Below are 16,540 nucleotides of genomic sequence, written 5' to 3'. Positions count from 1 at the left end.
CATGATGGGGGGGGGAAGAGAGGGAGATACGTTTAAAAGTGTTTTGAAGAAAGAAAACTGAATAATACACTGAAAGATACTGAGGAGGTGAAAGAAGGGCCTGCCCAGAAGCGAGCCAGGCCTCTCCTCGGCAGCCTGAGAGCTGAGGACCCTCCCTGCTCAGAGAAGGCTTCGGAGGTAAGGGCAGGGGTGCCAACGGGCAGAGGGCCACAGCCGGGGACCTTTCCAGAACCTTCTCACCCGAGCACCTCAGGAGCTACAGCTGCTGATGCCGCCAGTGCCCTCCGCTCTTCCTCTGGTTCCGGCTGCTGCCAACTGTTTTCATTCACTCAGTTAACAAATATTTGTTAAGCACTCACCATCATGTGCCCAACACAAACACCTAACTGTGAACGATGACCAGGGCGCCAAAAGGCCAACACCGCCACATGAGCCTAGCGTGGCTGGTCGGGGAGGGGGTCCCGAGGACGTGGCCTCTGACTAAGAGGCAGGCAGGTGGGGGGACAGAGACCCCAAGAAGGGAGGAGGACAGCACAGAACCTCTGAGGGGTAGAAAGAAGGGCCGCGCGGCTGGCGTGCCGAGAGCACGGGGCGGCCGGTCTGGCTGAGGCTGGAGATCAGCTGGGGCCTCGAAGGGCGAGTGAAGGATGTGGCTGTTTATCGGAAGGGCAATGGAGAGCCTAGGAGGGCTATGAAGAGGACGGGCAGGGTGAAAGCAGCGCTTAGAAACGAACTGGAGATGATTTCAGCTGGATGCCGAGAGGCCAGGGTGACAGCAAACCCAGCTGGGGTGGTGGTGGGAGCGAGAAGGCCACCTCCCAGAGCCCTGGAGAGCTGGGGGCAGGAAGCAGCCGCCTGTTCCATTCCCGGGAGGATCCGGGCTGAGGAGCCGAGGGATGGGGCCCTTACACAGATTTGAGTACGTCTCCTGTCACCTCACTGGCGTCCTCACTGAGGAGAGCGTCAGGGCAGGATTAGATACTCCAAGATCCCTTCCTGCTCTGACTGGCCTGGGCTCCAGCCTCCCAGCACTGTTCTGGTCATAGTGATTCCTGGCTGCGACACACACACGTGTGGGGAGCAAATGTGGCACCTGGCACTGCTTGGCAGGAGGCCAACTAACACAAACAGCCCCCACATTCCTGGGCCCGACAACTCCATCCAAGCCCCCCAAACTTCTGACACCCAGCTCTCGCCGCCAGCACACCAGCTTGTGCCTCAGTGGCCCTGCTGTGGGGGGGTGTGGTTACGGGACATGCACTGGACACCGCTACTCATACCTTTTTCTTTTTAAGCAGAACTGAGACTGGGACATGGGCCAGCCCTTTAAAGTTCACAAGACGCCTTCATGTACATGACCTCACTTAGTGTGTTGAGCACCTACACTGGACTATTTCATCCTAACACTCCAGTGAGCCTGAGGGAAGCTCTAACTCCTGCTGCCATATGAACAAACTGGGTGAGGGGACAGAGGCTGGTGGCAAGGTGAGGGGCAGCGCACCGAGGGGTGGCCAGGCCTAGTGAGGGGGAACAGAACTCGGATTGGCCCAACTCTAATTGGAGGGGAGGAAGGCAGAAATGGGGGTCAGCAGGGCAGAGTGACTTCTGAACCTCCCTGAGGGGAGAGGAGACACAGAAGAGCCCTACAGCTAAGTTCTGTCCAGGAGAAACTGTGACTCCCAAATTTAAGCTTCACCTAAAAGTGATCACGTCCTTTGACCTTGTAATTCCTCTCACAGGAAACTGTACTGGGCTGTTCAATGCAATGTCATTTACAATAATGAAATCAATTTTTATAACAACAAAAAAATATTTTTAATAATGAAAAGAAAACAGAAATGACTCAATGTCCAATAATAAAGGAATGGATAATAAATTAGGGCACCCCCAGAAAATGGAGTATTATCCAGCCATTAAAGTCATGTTTCCATAGAATATTTAATAACTTGTTAAGTGAATAATAGCAGAATACAAAACTACAGAGACAGCATGGTTCCCATAAAAATGACTAGAGAGGGACTTCCCTGGTGGTGCAGTGGTTAAGAATCGCCTGCCAATGCAGGGTACATGGGTTCAAGCCCTCCCTGGTCTGGGAAGATTCCACACGCCGCGGAGCAACTAAGCCCGGGCGCCACAACTACTGAGCTTGCGCTCTAGAGCCCGCAAGCCACAACTACTGAGCCCACGTGCCACAACTACTGAAGCCCGTGCACCTAGAGCCTGTACTCTGCAACAAGAGAAGCCACCACAATGAGAAGCCCGCGCACTGCAACGAAGAGCAGCCCCCGCTTGCCGCAACTAGAGAAAAGCCCATGCATAGCAACAAAGACCCAATGCAGCCAAAAAAAAAAGGCTAGAGAAAGAACGAAGTTTCCTTGTATGAATAGGGTGGTAGGTGATTTATTATTTTTATGTTGCTCTACTTTTAAAACTTTCTGTACTGAACATGTATTACAGTCATCTTACTTGACTCACCAAAGCATGGGATACATTGCTGGATCCTTTCTCCTTTACGTCTTTTCTTCACTTGGCTCCCAGGTTTTCCTCTGACCTCAATGGCTGCTCCTTATCAATCTCTTTTGCTGGTGCCAGTCAGCAATTTTCTTCCCAATCTCTAAAGGTCTCTTTCATTCTCCATCTACATTCCCTCCCTGCATGATCTTACGCTGGCTCATGGCTCTCAACACCTTCAATATGCTCTTGACTCCCCTATTTATTTCTCCATTCCCAGCTTCTCTGAGATCTCCACATGGATGCCCATTGATATCACAAGCCTAACACATCCAAAACCAAGCCTTTGACACTTCCCCTAAAGTCTTTCTCATCTCAGTAAGTGGCAACTCCAACCTTCTAGATGATCAGGCCAAAATGTAAGAGTCAGCAAATCTGGTTGCCTCTGCTTTTAATAAACACCCAGGATCTAATCACCTCCACTGCTAGGATCCTGGTCCAAGTCAACATCATCTCTTGCCTGGATTACTGCAACAGCCTCCTAACTGGCTTCTCTGCTTCTGGCTTCACCCCCCACTACTCTCCACACAACAGTCAGACTGATCCCTTTAAGTCCGATTCTGTTCCTCCTGTGATCACATCCCTCCAGGCGCTTCCTGCCCATCTTTACACTGGCTTGGAGGCCTTCCAGAACTGGTGGCCCTGCCTGCTACCTTCCTCCCAGGATACTAGGCACCAGGCACATGGCCTCCCTTCTGGTCCTGAACGAAACAGGCATAGCCTGCCTCAGGGCCTTTGCAGCTGTCCCCTCCAGCTGAAAATGTTCTTTCCCCATGGCTTGCTGCCTCACCTCTCAGGACTTTGCTCAAATGTGACAGTCAACCTGACCACCTGATTTAAAATCACCCCAGCCCACCCTTGGGTACTTCTATTTCTCTTCCCTGCTTCAATTTTCTCTGTAGCTCTTACCACCATCTGGAGAGAGAGAGAGAGAGAAAGAGAGAGAGAGAATGCGCATGCGCATATACACAAATATTTATATACATACACATACACATACATGTATGTATGTACCTATACATATGTGTGTGTACTTTTTTACTCATTTGTTAACTGCTTGTCTCTCCCCAAAAGAATATAACTCTACGAGCCAGAGATTTTCGTCTGTTACAATCACACCGATCCTCAAATCTTAGAGAGGAGTGACTGGCAGACAGTAATTGTCCAACAAATCTTGCTGAATAAATGGATAACTTCTTACAGTTGGAAAAAAGCTTTTCGTTCCCAGCCCAGCCTGAAGTAGCCCCGTGGATATCATTTGTCCTCAGGCTTCAGTTTTCACGGGGTATTCGAGGCTGCTCTCCAGACCATTCCAGTCAAAAGAGGAGCTTATCAGGATTACGATCAATTGGTAGAAATGGGTGGAGGGGAAAACACAGAGTCCAGAAGCAGCTGGCTGAGGGGGCCTAGCTGTGGTCCGGGCAGCTCTTCTGCTAATCTGCAAGGTGACCTTGGGGGAGATGGTTCATTCTTCTTGGCTCCGTTGTCCCCATGAGGAAGGAGTGTTGGGCGTGTCAACACACTTTGACTCTAAAATCCTCGCACAGGGTAGACCTAGAGAGCACAACCCAATGGAGGGAGGCCCAGGCCACTCACAGGCCTCAGCTCCTCTCAGGGCAGGGGTAGGGAGGTAGTTAACAAATCCTCAGGAGCCCTTTAACGTGTTTACACTCCAGTCCAGGAGGAAGATAAAACCAGTACCTGCAACCACCTTGGGGAAGGCTGCACACAAACAGGGGAAGGGGAGGAGGGCGGCTGAGTCCTTGGGGAGGAAATGGTCTCTTGCTGGAGGCCTCAGGGAACGGTCAAGGCCAAGGAGAGCTGGGTTATCCAGAAATGATCTTAATAGTAAAATATGCTCATTAGAAAAAACACTTAAGGGTTCAGAGAAAAAAGTAAAGTCAAGGAATGGGCAGATGGCTTTTGTTTACACAGGCTGAGGGGTAGGGTGTTCTAGGTAGGGGGAATGCAGGCTCCCAGGCCCAGGAGATGGGGGTGGAGAGAGACACAGCAGAGCTGGGTGGCGGGGACCGGAAAAGGCTGGGAAAGCCAGGATGCAGGCCAGGAGTTGGTCTGCCTTCAGGGTGGGAGCTCTCAACCACTCCAGGGTCCTGCTTCTCACTTCCATTCCTGAAGCCCTCTAATGCTACAGTCTCCCGTATCCTGGGGAGTGGACCCTCCGTCCAACTAATTTCCATTCCTGGTCCTGTCCTGTCTGACCTCTGGTCACCAAGTCTCAGCCTGCACCTTCCTCCTCCCCAAAGCCATCTTCTCCAGACGAAGCGAAGCCTCTCCTTACTGCAGCTTTGTCATTGGAAGGTTTCTCGACCCCTCCTCCTCCTTGGTTTATCATGCTCTCTCCCTGTGCAGCTCCTGAAACCCCCAATAATCAAGGTGATGAAGCCAAGTGCTGGAAGGGCAACACTTTAAATCTCAGGAGCACATTTGCCTTCTCTCTTTTCTCCTGAATCAGTGAGGGGCCAAAGTGTCATGAGATGCTTTCCTCTAGGCGTTTATTAACCTTTGGATAAGGCAATTCAACAAATGATAGCAACTGCCCAGGTCCTGCTGAAATCCAGACCCCAGCATGACTCCTCTCTATCTGGAGGTGAGAAGGTAGTGGGACATAGTGGAGAAAGCACTGGTGCTGGACTACATGACAAGTATACTCCCAGCTCTGTCTTTACTATGCTGTGTACCTCTGGGCAACCTTCTAACCTCTCTGTGGCTCAGTTATCCCATCTGTAAGATGGAACTAATATCCACACGCCTTCCGAATGGAAGCAGCCAAGCTCAGAGGAGACATTAAATGTGAAAAACATTTGTATTATACAAGTTATATGCCAAAATGTTAATGATAGTTATCCCTTAGGGGTAATTTTGATTTCTTCCCTTATTGCTTATCTGGTTTTTCTATAATGAATATGTGCTGTGTTTAGTAAGCAAAATAAAGCAAAGAAAAAGTTTTAAAACTTGATGATACAAACATAAGATACTGTTATTTTAGAGAGGAGCAAGATGAAGCAGGGAAACTGAGGAAGTCTACCTCAAGACGCAACATTCTGGCACATGCATGTCATGGGATCCTCCGCCGACCCTGCAGGTGGCACAGATGTGGTGCCGCAGCAGGACGGCCGGAACACACGGCTGGGAGGAAACAGCGAGCAGTCGAACTGCATGTCTGCCGCACGCCCATTTTATGGGACTGCAACACAGAGCTGACAGACGCCTGCCCAACAACATAGACAACCGTGGAGGGTTTAGAATGGGAAGGAGGGAAGGAGGAGTGTGACGGTGGGGAGATTAACAGTCTTTACACGATCGTAGCTGTAGTTGTTTTTAAAACAAGCATCAATGTCTTTTGTAATGAAGCTGAGTAGAAAAGCCAGGAGTCTCCTTCAAAAACGCCTTGCTTTCTCCCTAACACAAGCTCTGGGCCTCACTTGAGAGAAATCAGCTCAGGAACTAAGGGTGAGTACTGACAGCAGGAAGAAAAGCAAAGCAAAGCAAAGCGAAGCTCACCTGGTGGTGGATTCAAAGGCATTTTCAGTACTTGCTTTCTGTTCTCCCTTTCCGTTTCGAGTGCACACCTGTCTGTTTGCTTTCTAAAGTCCCAGATAAGGACCTAGTTAACAAATATTTGGAAAGCATGAAGTCTCCCAAAGAGGAAAGGGAGAACCAGAGGTGAGGGGGTGAAAGGACAAAAAACAAGAGTTATCAAATCTCAGGGAGCCCAGAACAGACTTTTTAAACATTGAAGCACCTTGGAGAGTCAGAAGAATGGCCCATGCCCTCACCTTCCAATTCTCATAATATTCTGACAGCAGCTTCCGGATTTTACACCTGCATGACAGCTTGCAAGAGCTCTGAGGGAGAAAACTGGTCAAAACCCTGCAATCTCACTCCTTAAGACTCAGGAGCCAGGAGGAGGGGTGTGTGGGACGAGATGGAGAAACTCCAAGATTGAGTGATTTAGTAATGACACTTGGGGAATTCATTCAGGGAGCGGAAGGCCTCACACGTTCGGTCATGTCAGGTTCCCAGTAAGGGTTCCAGCCTCACCCGGAAGGAGGATAGAAGGGGCTCCCTCAAAAGAATCATGTAAAGCACCGCTGCTGTTCCTTGAGTGTTACAACCAGCGGAGGTGGGGGATCTGTTCACACCGCTTTCCCTCCGGGCTTCGCTCTCCAGGGCCCCCTCGGCCCCTGCCTGCCCGGCTGCCGGAGCCCTGGAGGTCCCTCCAAAAGGCAGGGCCCAAGGAGGCCATGAACCAGGGGCAGAAGAACTTCCCAGAACTCCCCGCAGGGCCCACACAGCACGGCCTGCTCTTTGCTGGGCTGCTTTGGCCCAGGTCCTGAATTCGGTCTCTTCCCTCTGGAGGCCTGTGGGGATGAACAATGTAGGGAGAAGCAGCTGGAACTCGGGGAGGCTGACTCTCCTGGACTCTCAGCTCTAACAGCAACAGGAAAACATGGCCTTGACAAACCATGTCCGGATTCAGCTGGAGCCACTGTTTTCCTCAAAACAACTGCTCTGGGGAAGGACACCATTAAAGTGTGAGGACAGATGCTACTCACCGAGCACGCAGGTGCTACTTGCCTGGGGAGAGGCGCTAACCGGGAAGGTGACAGGCCGGGGGGCCGGCAGGGGCCGTCCTGGGGAACTCTGGAGCTGCTGCCCGGCCCTTCTCCCTAGCTGCCTGCTCCAGAACCTCCGCCCCAATCCTGAGGCGACCAGAGTAGTAAGTACGTGGTGTCTCCCCACCCACAGTGACCTGCTTGGCAAGGCTCTATGCACCTTTCCCCCATCAATACTTCCTGTCCCCCACCCCGGCCCCCAGGCACCCAGGCAGGCTGAGGCACTGCCTACCCCCATCCCTCCGGACCGTCCTGGGCATTCATGGGCCAATGTGGGGATCCTGGGCAGCAACCCGAACATGGGCCAAGGCCAGTGACCTGAGGCCCGCACCTCCCTCCCTGGACAGGCGGGGCCGGGCCGGCACCTGCAGCTCACCTGTGTCACACCCATGCGAAAGCCTTTATTCCAAGGGTGGTGGAGGAGTGCCCGACAGCCCACTGACCTTCCTACAGAGCCGCCTGCCACGTGCGGAGAGGAGCCCAGGTGGGACAGGCACCCCCTCTTCCCTCTCTCCCCACATCCTCCAGGTGCTGGTGTTCTTTTGCTTCTGAGCACTAGTGCCTGGTGCCACCCTAACAGTGACCAGCCACGCCAGACAAGGCGGACTGGGGTGAGGGCAAGGGCAAGGGCAGGGCTTTGGCCCAGCTAGAGCTGAGTCTGAACCCCAGCTCTGCCACTCACCAGCTGAGTGGCCTTGGGCAAATTGCTTCATTTCTCTGAGTGACGATTTCCTTATAGGTACAGTCACCCAGCCCAGAGAGATGACATAACTTGTCTACAGTCATGGGGAGAGATGGTTGTAGAGCTGGGTTCCCAGTGCCGGTTTCCTGGCTCTCAGGGCTTTTCTGACTACACCAAGATGTTTCTCAATAGCAGGTGCAACTGACAGAGAAATTGTCTCTTTTCCAACATGGCTGTCAGTTATTCCCAAAAGTCAGTGAAAAGTTCCTTCCAAAGTTCTCTGCCTTAAAACAAAAGTAGCCTTCACAGACACCAACCTACCAGGTGACTAAAGTCAGCATCACCTTTACAGGGGCAACTGGCATCATCATGCCTCCTTATGCGAAGTAACAGGAAGCACTCATCACCTCTGCGGGCTCCCATAAGAAACGTTTAACCACAACCTGATCACAAGGAAACCAGAGAACAAATATGGAATGTGGATGATCTATGACATAATGTTAAGCAAACGTAACACTGTTAGCAATTGGTGAACCTCAGTAAAGGAAATACGAAAGTTCATTGCACTATCCTGTCAACTTTTCTGTAGCTTTGACCTTTTTTAAAATAAAAAATAGAGAGGAAAAAGGCTATTCTGCTTTCAGCTCATCGCATGGCTCTGAGCCAACGAAGACTCAGTTGTGTCGTGTTCAATTCTCTCCCCAGTAAGTGTCCGGAATATAAAAATCCAAGCTTCTCTGCATGTCGTTCAAGGCTTAGCACAACAGAGATCTCAGAGTTTTCCGAGCTCATCTTCCATAAGCCTCTACAACCTGAATCATCTTCGTCAGCCAAAGCTGTTTATACGCTGCTTCCAGCCACTGGTTGGAAACCCATCTGTTCAGCCAGCAACTTTCAAGGAGCACCCTCCATGGACCAGGCACCCACCTTGGGTCAAGTGCTAAGGGGGTCCCAGAGACGCTGTGCTGTACGAGACACAGCAGCTGCCCTGGGGAGCTCACCAGCCAGGAAACCCTATGACGCTCGGCTTTCGTCAAGTCCTGCCTTGTGACATCTCTCGATTAGTATTTCTATGCAAGACTTCCTTCCCAACATTTCTTGGGAAATTTATGTATTACTGAATCCCAAAGCCTGAGAAACATCAATTGAGTATTTGGGAAAAGGTATTATAATCCTCTTGTGAGAATTAAAGCCTAGCAATCAACCTAGGGATGTTACTGGTTCAAAGGAATCCACTGCTTCAAGTCAAATCAAGAGCAAGAAACTAACATGCAGAGTTGAAGGTTAAGGCTAACATCTTTGGGAACCAAGACAGGAGTGCATAGGAAAGAAGTGACAAGAATTTAATCAAGTCCTCCTTGAAGCCACTGCCATGTTGTAAGTGTGTATTCTTGGCCTGCTCTGTTGCTAACAGTCATTCTTGCAAATATGTATTAACGTATTTATATACATAGTATATACAAATTCTCCCAGCGGTATTCTAAGAAATCAGTTTGGAGGCAAAGTAAGTCCTTAAATTGGCAATTTTGACACGTGATTCTGTGTACTACTGTTAACGTTGTTAGGAGATCCACGAGTTAGGTTATTAAAATACTACCCAATAATGTTTACTGGCATTTTCTAGCATTTGACTATTTGCTACAGAAGAAATACAAAGAAATGATGAGTATGTGGAATTCTAGGACACAAAATTAGAGACATCTAAAATGTGAATTAGTAAAAGCAGTCTTGATTAGAAAAAGCAATAGTTAAACCAAAACTGGGGCAAGCAAAGCGTTTTCATCACTAAAAAAGGAAATGAGTTTATACAAAATGTAGCATGTACCTCCATGCCCAACCTGAAGATATTTTGGACACACCCTTAACAAGTCAACCAACATCAATGCAAAATGAAAGAAATTTTTCTACATTCGGAACACTTGTCTGTATCATGGAAAATTTTTCTACATTACAACATTTCATGAAACAAAGATCAAGATTATCAGAAAGGGTAATTAATGCTTTGTGTATTTTATTTTATTTTGGCCTTGCCGTGCGGCTTGTGGGATCTTAGTTCCCCGACCGGGGATTGAACCCAGGCCCATGGCAGTGAAAGCACCGAGTCTTAACCATTGGACTGCCAGGGAATTCCCATGCTTTGTGTATTTCAAAATTTCATTTTAGACCCACACAAATATGACCAACTGATTTTTGACAAAAGTGAACAGCAATTCAATAGCGAGAACTCAACGAATGGTGATGAAACAACTGAAACAACTCAAATGCAAAAATTAAAAATAGGAAAACCTTGACCTATGTTTTATACCTTTTATAAAAATTAAGCTAAAAACGGATCATAAATCTAAATATAAATTAAAAGACCATAAACTTTTAGAAGAGAACATAGGAGAAAAACTTTGTGACCTTGGGTGAAGTTCTTAGATGTAACATCAAAAGCACAATTCATATTAGAACATTTTTTGATAAACTGGACTTCATCAAAATTAAAGACTTATGCTCTTCAAAAGACACCATTAAGAGGATGAAAAGTTAAGCCAGCTTCTGGGGTGCTGGAAATGTTCGCAGCTGGGTGATGATTTTGTGGAGTATATAAACGTGAGACTAAGACTAGTCTTAAGTAACCAGTCTTAGCTACGTAGGACTAACGCAGACGGCACACTCCAACTGCGGTATGTTACACCCCTTATAAAGCAAGCAAGAAAATAAATAAATGGCACATCCCCAGATTAAATACATAAGAAAAATGCAATAGCAGGAAAGTGCGGAAAGGGCTATGGGGAAATACAGAAACTTTAGGAGCACACTGCAGGAGGCTTATCTGAGGAAGTGATACAAGCTGAGATTTGAAGGATGAGGGGTGTTAAGGGGGTGAGATGTCCCAGGTGGGAAGAACAGCCTGTGCTGAGGCCCAGAGGCAGACAGTGCCTGGTGTGCTAGAAAGTTTTGGGTGAACAGAGTGTAGAGTTCTGAAGGGATGAGAGACGCGATTTCAGGCACTCACCTTCTCTCACTGTGTTGTTTTAGAAGCCCACCAGTGAGTCTCTGCCTTTCTCTGCTCTAATTCTACCCACCCCCTTGCCTCAGAGTTAAGTCCACCCTTAGAAACTAGGAAGTCAAGGCTGCCCATGTCCGGGCCCTTTATCTGTCCTTCAGAGAACTGAACACCTCAGCGAAAGGGACAGCTCGCCATTCCCAGATGGGCTCTGCGTTCTCAGCCGACTTGCCTGGCTCTCCTTGGCCTTCCCTGGGAGTGCCTTTCCCAACCTGCTGGTCTGGCTGAAAGAAGTGCCACAACACCTACTCCAGAATCATCCCTGCTTCTCCCAAGTTGGAAATATTTCTTCCTTCGAAGTGGCCACCTCTTGTGTGGCCTCCATCACCCAGCTAGCTGTACCCTCGCCCTCTTCAAGGGCAGTCTCTGTCTTCCTCCTTTTGGCATCTCCCCTGTGGGATAGTTGTACATAGTCAGTTCCCAAATCAATCCCATAAACGATTTTTTTAATTGAATGAGGCTCTGGCTAGAGGGAGGGGGAAGGGCGCCACGGGGGATCATAGCAAAGGCTGCCTGGGAAAGTGTCAAGACTTTCGTGCTTCCAAATTCCCGACAGTTATTAACTTTCAGGATTCGGGAATGAGGAATAGAATTTCCTGGGAATTCCCCAAATTGTAAATTACTCTATAACTTTCACAACACTTTATTTATGAGCTTTTAAATAAGAATGAGAGATCATAATAAACTGAATTATTTTTCTGTGAAAAAGTTTCAGAGGTTTTACTATAAAAGAAAATAAAAACATATACTAGTAAATGCATGCATAATTTATTATTACTAGGAACAATATAATGTGACAGGATTACACATTTTATTAACATGTAAAAGTTATCTCTACCTGATATAGATATTTGATAATAGAAAATGTTAATGAAGAAAACATTAAAATGAAAAAAATAAAAATCATTTAATGATTTAAGGATAGTACCACAAATATTGAATACTTAAAAGTTATTCTTAAAGTGAAATTAAAATTTTTTATTTTTAAATTTCCAGACACTAAAATTCACCCTTTCTGGTGTGCAGTTCTGTGAGTTTTGGCAAACTCATAGTGATTAACCACTGCCATAATCCAGATAAAGAACTGTGCCATCACCCCCTAAAGACAATGACATTCCCTTGTGCCACTCCTTTGTAGTAAACCTGCTCACATCGTATATCATTTACTCCTGGTCTGTTCTCTCTTCCTGTAGTTTTGCCTTTTCCAGGATGCCATATAAATGGAATCATAAGTATATGGCCTTTTGCCCCTTCATTCTAACCCCAGCAATAGTCCCCCAGAACCTGAGGAAGTGGGAACAGTTGGCAGCTTAGTGGGAGTCTCTTGGATGGGAGCCACGTGTTTGAAGAGCCAAGTTCCAGACCCATAGACAGTTAGAGACTGGTGGCAAGAGTGCAGCCTGTTCCTGGACACGCCATGGCACTGCCAGGAGATACTGCTCCAGGAATGGGGTTGTCATTGGGAGGGATGTTTCTGACCAGGCACCTGGCATCAGCTACACTGTGCTGTCCCTGGCAGCTTGTAACAACGTGAACATTTGCGAGTAGTAAAATCAGGAAGGGCCTTGGATAGCACAACCAACAGTCTGGGTTTTTATGGTAGCAGGGACTTTTTGAAGAGTCCTAAGCCTGGAAGTAGATGTGACCAGATTTGTGGTCTGGCTGCAGACTGGGGAGGGGGCAAAGAATGGAAGCCGGGGGCCTCTGAGAGACTTTGGAGTAATTCAGATGAGAAAGGAAGAGGGTAGGTCAGGGAGGTGTTTGGCACTTGGATGACAGTACTTGGTTCATTTGGTACTTGGATTATTTGGATCTTGGGGGGGACACTGGGGAATGAGGGGATAGCTTCAAGGAGTCTAACTTCAAGAATGAGACCCCAACCCAGGATCCACCCAAACATAAGGCAGGAAGGCAACAGCAGAATCCACCACACTGTCACCTGGCTGCAGGAGTTTGTTGGTTGACCCTGAAGGTCCTGTGACTCCTCAAAGTCAAGGGTGAGGCTTCAGAATGGGCAGGCCTGGAGATGAGATGGACAGACAGACAGACAGGCCCCTGCAGACAGGTTGCTGCAGTCTTTCTCCCCATTTCCAGCACATGGTTGTTTCTGGCCCCAGGAAGCCCTGCCTTGTGCTGCGTGGAGCCGGGAAGAGAGCAGCTCCTTGGAGGTCCTTGTCCTTCTGCTTTCTCCCTCCAGTTGCTTCTCCCAACCTTGGGTTTGCATATTTGTCCGGAGGCGGGGAAGCCAGGCCACTCCCAGGCCTAGACCCATTTGGGCCACTTGGCAGGGTGGGTGGTATTGACCAAGTACTGTCAGCCCCCTGCCTCACCTAGCCAGGTCCGTGGTGTCCTTGAGGAAGCCCCTCCTTTAGGAAGCAACCAACCCCCACCCCGCCCAGTGGGGTCAGGTGTGTCGGCTGGGCTTCACTTCAGCTTCTCAGCCATAAAATGGGGCCACACCCCTGCCTGACAGGCTAGTGAAAGGGCATGACAATGAATGCTCAGGGCAAACTGTTGCGTACTACACAGAGTATAACAACCACCAGTGAGAAGTTGCCTTCGGCTCTCCAAGGTTCCCCACCACCTCCTCTTGCCCACCAATCTATGAGGTCCTCTGCCTCCATCTCACAGTGCAAGAGCACTGCCACCACCTTCTTGAAGCCCTCTCCTCCAGGCGCTCTGCCCTCTGCTGCCTGCTTTTACTTTACCCACCCCTAAAACCTCCCTTACACACACCTTTCCCTGGGTTTGTCCTTGGCTGGCTTCCCTTCTCAATGCACAAACCACCCACTGGGGTTTTCGCAAACTGTGACTGCATCTTCCATCTCCGTCCTGGGCTGCTCTCCTACTGACGGTCTCAACACCCCACGGAGGCCTCGTAGGGCCTCCTAATGCATCCAAAATGCAATCGGTGATCTTTGTGTCGGGCCTCAGGCATCCCTGACCCTTGTGCCCAGCAGTGCCTGGCAGGTGGCATGTGCTCAGTTTGTGTTTGCGGAGCTGATCACCACGTGCTTCTTTCCTCTCCTGCCACCTTCCACCTGCGACTCCTCCAATGCTCCTTGTGCCGTCAATGGGACACCATCTCCTAGTCACACAGGCTGAAACACCGGCACCATCGGGTCCCTTCTCACCACCGACTTTTCAACCATCCACTGTCCCCTTCCCCTGACTCTGCTGCTGTCCTGGCTCAGGCCCTGCCCACCTCTCACCTGGACCTGCCTCTAGACACTCTCTTGCTCCAGTCCAACCTCCCTACTCCTGCTGGTGACATTCCTAAGCCCAGGCATGATCTGTCACACCACTGCCTACAAATCTCTGCAGCTTTCTTGTGCCCAAAGAAGAAAATTCCAACTCCTTAAATGCAGTATCCAAGGCCTCCCACATTCTGGCCCCAACCTGTCAGTCCAACCACAGTGGGAAAAAGCAGCGAAAATAACTGACATATACCAAGTGCTTCCCACGTGCCTCTTAATCCTTATAATAATCAGGACTACAATTTGACAGAGGAGGAAACCAAGGACAGGAGGGTTAAGTAACTTGCCCAGGGTCACAGTCCAAACTCATAAGGAGTGTCCTGGGTCAGAACTAACAACCTTTTAATCCTTCAGCCTTCCCTGAAAGATTAAATCTTTAAGGCTGGGATATGCCTTTAAAAAAAACCTTTGCAGCAGGCTCCACATTGCCTCCCTGACTTCGCAAAGGGTGAGGAGTGGAAGAGGAGAGAGGGCAACAGGTGTTTCTGAGATTGAAATCAAAGACACTGCGGGTTCTATAAATTATTCCTAAAATTCCCTTTTAGTTCCAAGAAGGAATATCAATGTTTAATGGTACAGAAATTTTATAGTAAATGGAAGTTGTATTTTCTTTACATACAATTAACTACAGCATCCTGAGATTCCTGATCAATCAATGTACACAAATATTCATACCAATTTTACAGGACCAATTTTACAGGAGAAGGATTTTACTACTCTCAAAGGTTCACGTTGTTACAAGCTGCCAGGGACAGCACAGTGTAGCTGATGCCAGGTGCCTGGTCAGAAACATCCCTCCCAATGACAACCCCATTCCTGGAGCAGTATCTCCTGGCAGTGCCATGGCGTGTCCAGAAACAGGCTGCACTCTTGCCACCAGTCTCTAACTGTCTATGGGTCTGGAACTTGGCTCTTCAAACACGTGGCTCCCATCCAAGAGACTCCCACTAAGCTGCCAACTGTTCCCACTTCCTCAGGTTCTGGGGGACTATTGCTGGGGTTAGAATGAAGGGGCAAAACCACAAAAACAACAATGATGATAATGATAAAAGGGAGAGAGCAGAGGAGAGGGCACAGGAGAACTGAACATCAGAGAAGAACACTGGTGTGATAAATTCCGGAGGCTGCTCGGGTGCCCACTGGCTGGTGGGTGAGGTGTGCTTCCTCATGCCTTCCTCCATTCTGCCCCACTTACCCTTACTCAGTACTGTATTTGTTTGCTTATCTATGTCTCCCCTCTGGAATGGGGACTCCTTGACTGGTCCTAATAACTAGCAGATGGGAGGTGCTAAATTAACGCTGAAATGGTGGTGGACCTTGCAAATTGTTTATACAATATCTACTCTCTTCTTTTCCCTTAGTTACAAAATCCCAATTTTATTTCAGTTGGCAATGTGTCCATCTAAAAGACTTCTCAGCCTCCCTTGCAGCTATGGGAGGCAAATGAAGGGAAGTGGGAGCTATTACGTGGGACCTCCAGCAAAGCTCCTTAAGGCAGAGACAGTTAGCATATGTCCTTTTTATCTTCTCCCCACATCTTTCTGGAAACTTGACATGATGGCTGGAGCTCCAGCAGCCATCTTAGACCATATGCAACCCCGGGGTTGGAAGCCATGCACTAAGAATGGCAAAGCAGAGAGACTATACCTAGATTGTCTCCCCCAGATTTCTTTTAAAAACCTAATAGAGAATAAACTTCTAGTGGTTTAAGCCACTGCTATTTCTGGTCTCTGCTTACTGGCTGCCAGATGTAATTCCTAATGAATTCATGAATAAGCCAATTAAACTTGGTTTTCTTAAATTACTCACTGCTGATTTGCAGTTCAAAGGCCAGTCACCACCTCTAACCTCTGGTCCTTGTAATATAATGATAATTTTCCATTAATTATGGACATCAGGAAGACGGAAGGACAAAAGCAATACAAGGAAGAGGTAGTACAAGGTGGAGAAGTAGAGGATGAAGATGATGAGCGATGGAAGCAGGAGAGGAAGTGGGAAAATGAGGGGCAGACAAGAGAGGGGACGTGGGGGGAAGGCAGGGTAGGAAGAGAGGGCAAAGGGTGCCAGAGTAAAGGAAAGCGGAAGATGAGGGGCAGGTGGAAACCAAGGAGAGATGATGGGGAAAGAAGGGAAAGGGAATGGAGTTAAAGTGTCCTCTGGCAACAGTCACTATTTAGAGAGCACTCACTGTGGGCTGGGCACAGTGCCAGATACTCTGTACCATTCTCTCTAATCCTCATCCTCCTGATGTAAGTATTATCATGCCCATTTTACAAATGAGTATGGGACTTCCCTGGTAGTCCAGTGGTTAAGAATCTGCCTTCCTTGGGCTTCCCTGGGGGCGCAGGGGTTGAGAGTCTGCCTGCCAATGCAGGGGACACGGGTTCGAGCCCTGGTCTGG

At 48.6% G+C, this 16,540-nt stretch overlaps 1 protein-coding gene across 3 annotated transcripts in view; it reads right to left on the bottom strand.

Moving 5' to 3' along the window:
- The window catches only part of PPARD (peroxisome proliferator activated receptor delta), an 83,427-nt gene that overhangs the window by 25,877 nt on the left and 41,010 nt on the right, over positions 1-16,540 (bottom strand). Inside the window, exon 3 of one of the 3 annotated variants that reach the window (XM_007197988.2) lies at positions 2,476-3,426. The exons of the other annotated variants lie outside the window; for them this stretch is intronic. The gene's annotated coding sequence lies outside the window, so the exon portion shown is untranslated. The remainder of the gene's footprint in view (positions 1-2,475; positions 3,427-16,540) is intronic. 3 annotated transcript variants of the gene reach the window in all.

This window comes from Balaenoptera acutorostrata, chromosome 10, assembly GCF_949987535.1.
Source record: "Balaenoptera acutorostrata chromosome 10, mBalAcu1.1, whole genome shotgun sequence".
Classification (NCBI taxonomy): Eukaryota; Metazoa; Chordata; class Mammalia; order Artiodactyla; family Balaenopteridae; genus Balaenoptera; species Balaenoptera acutorostrata.
The sequence above is the reverse complement of the archived record's forward strand: the minus strand, read 5'-3'. Positions and strand labels throughout refer to the sequence as shown.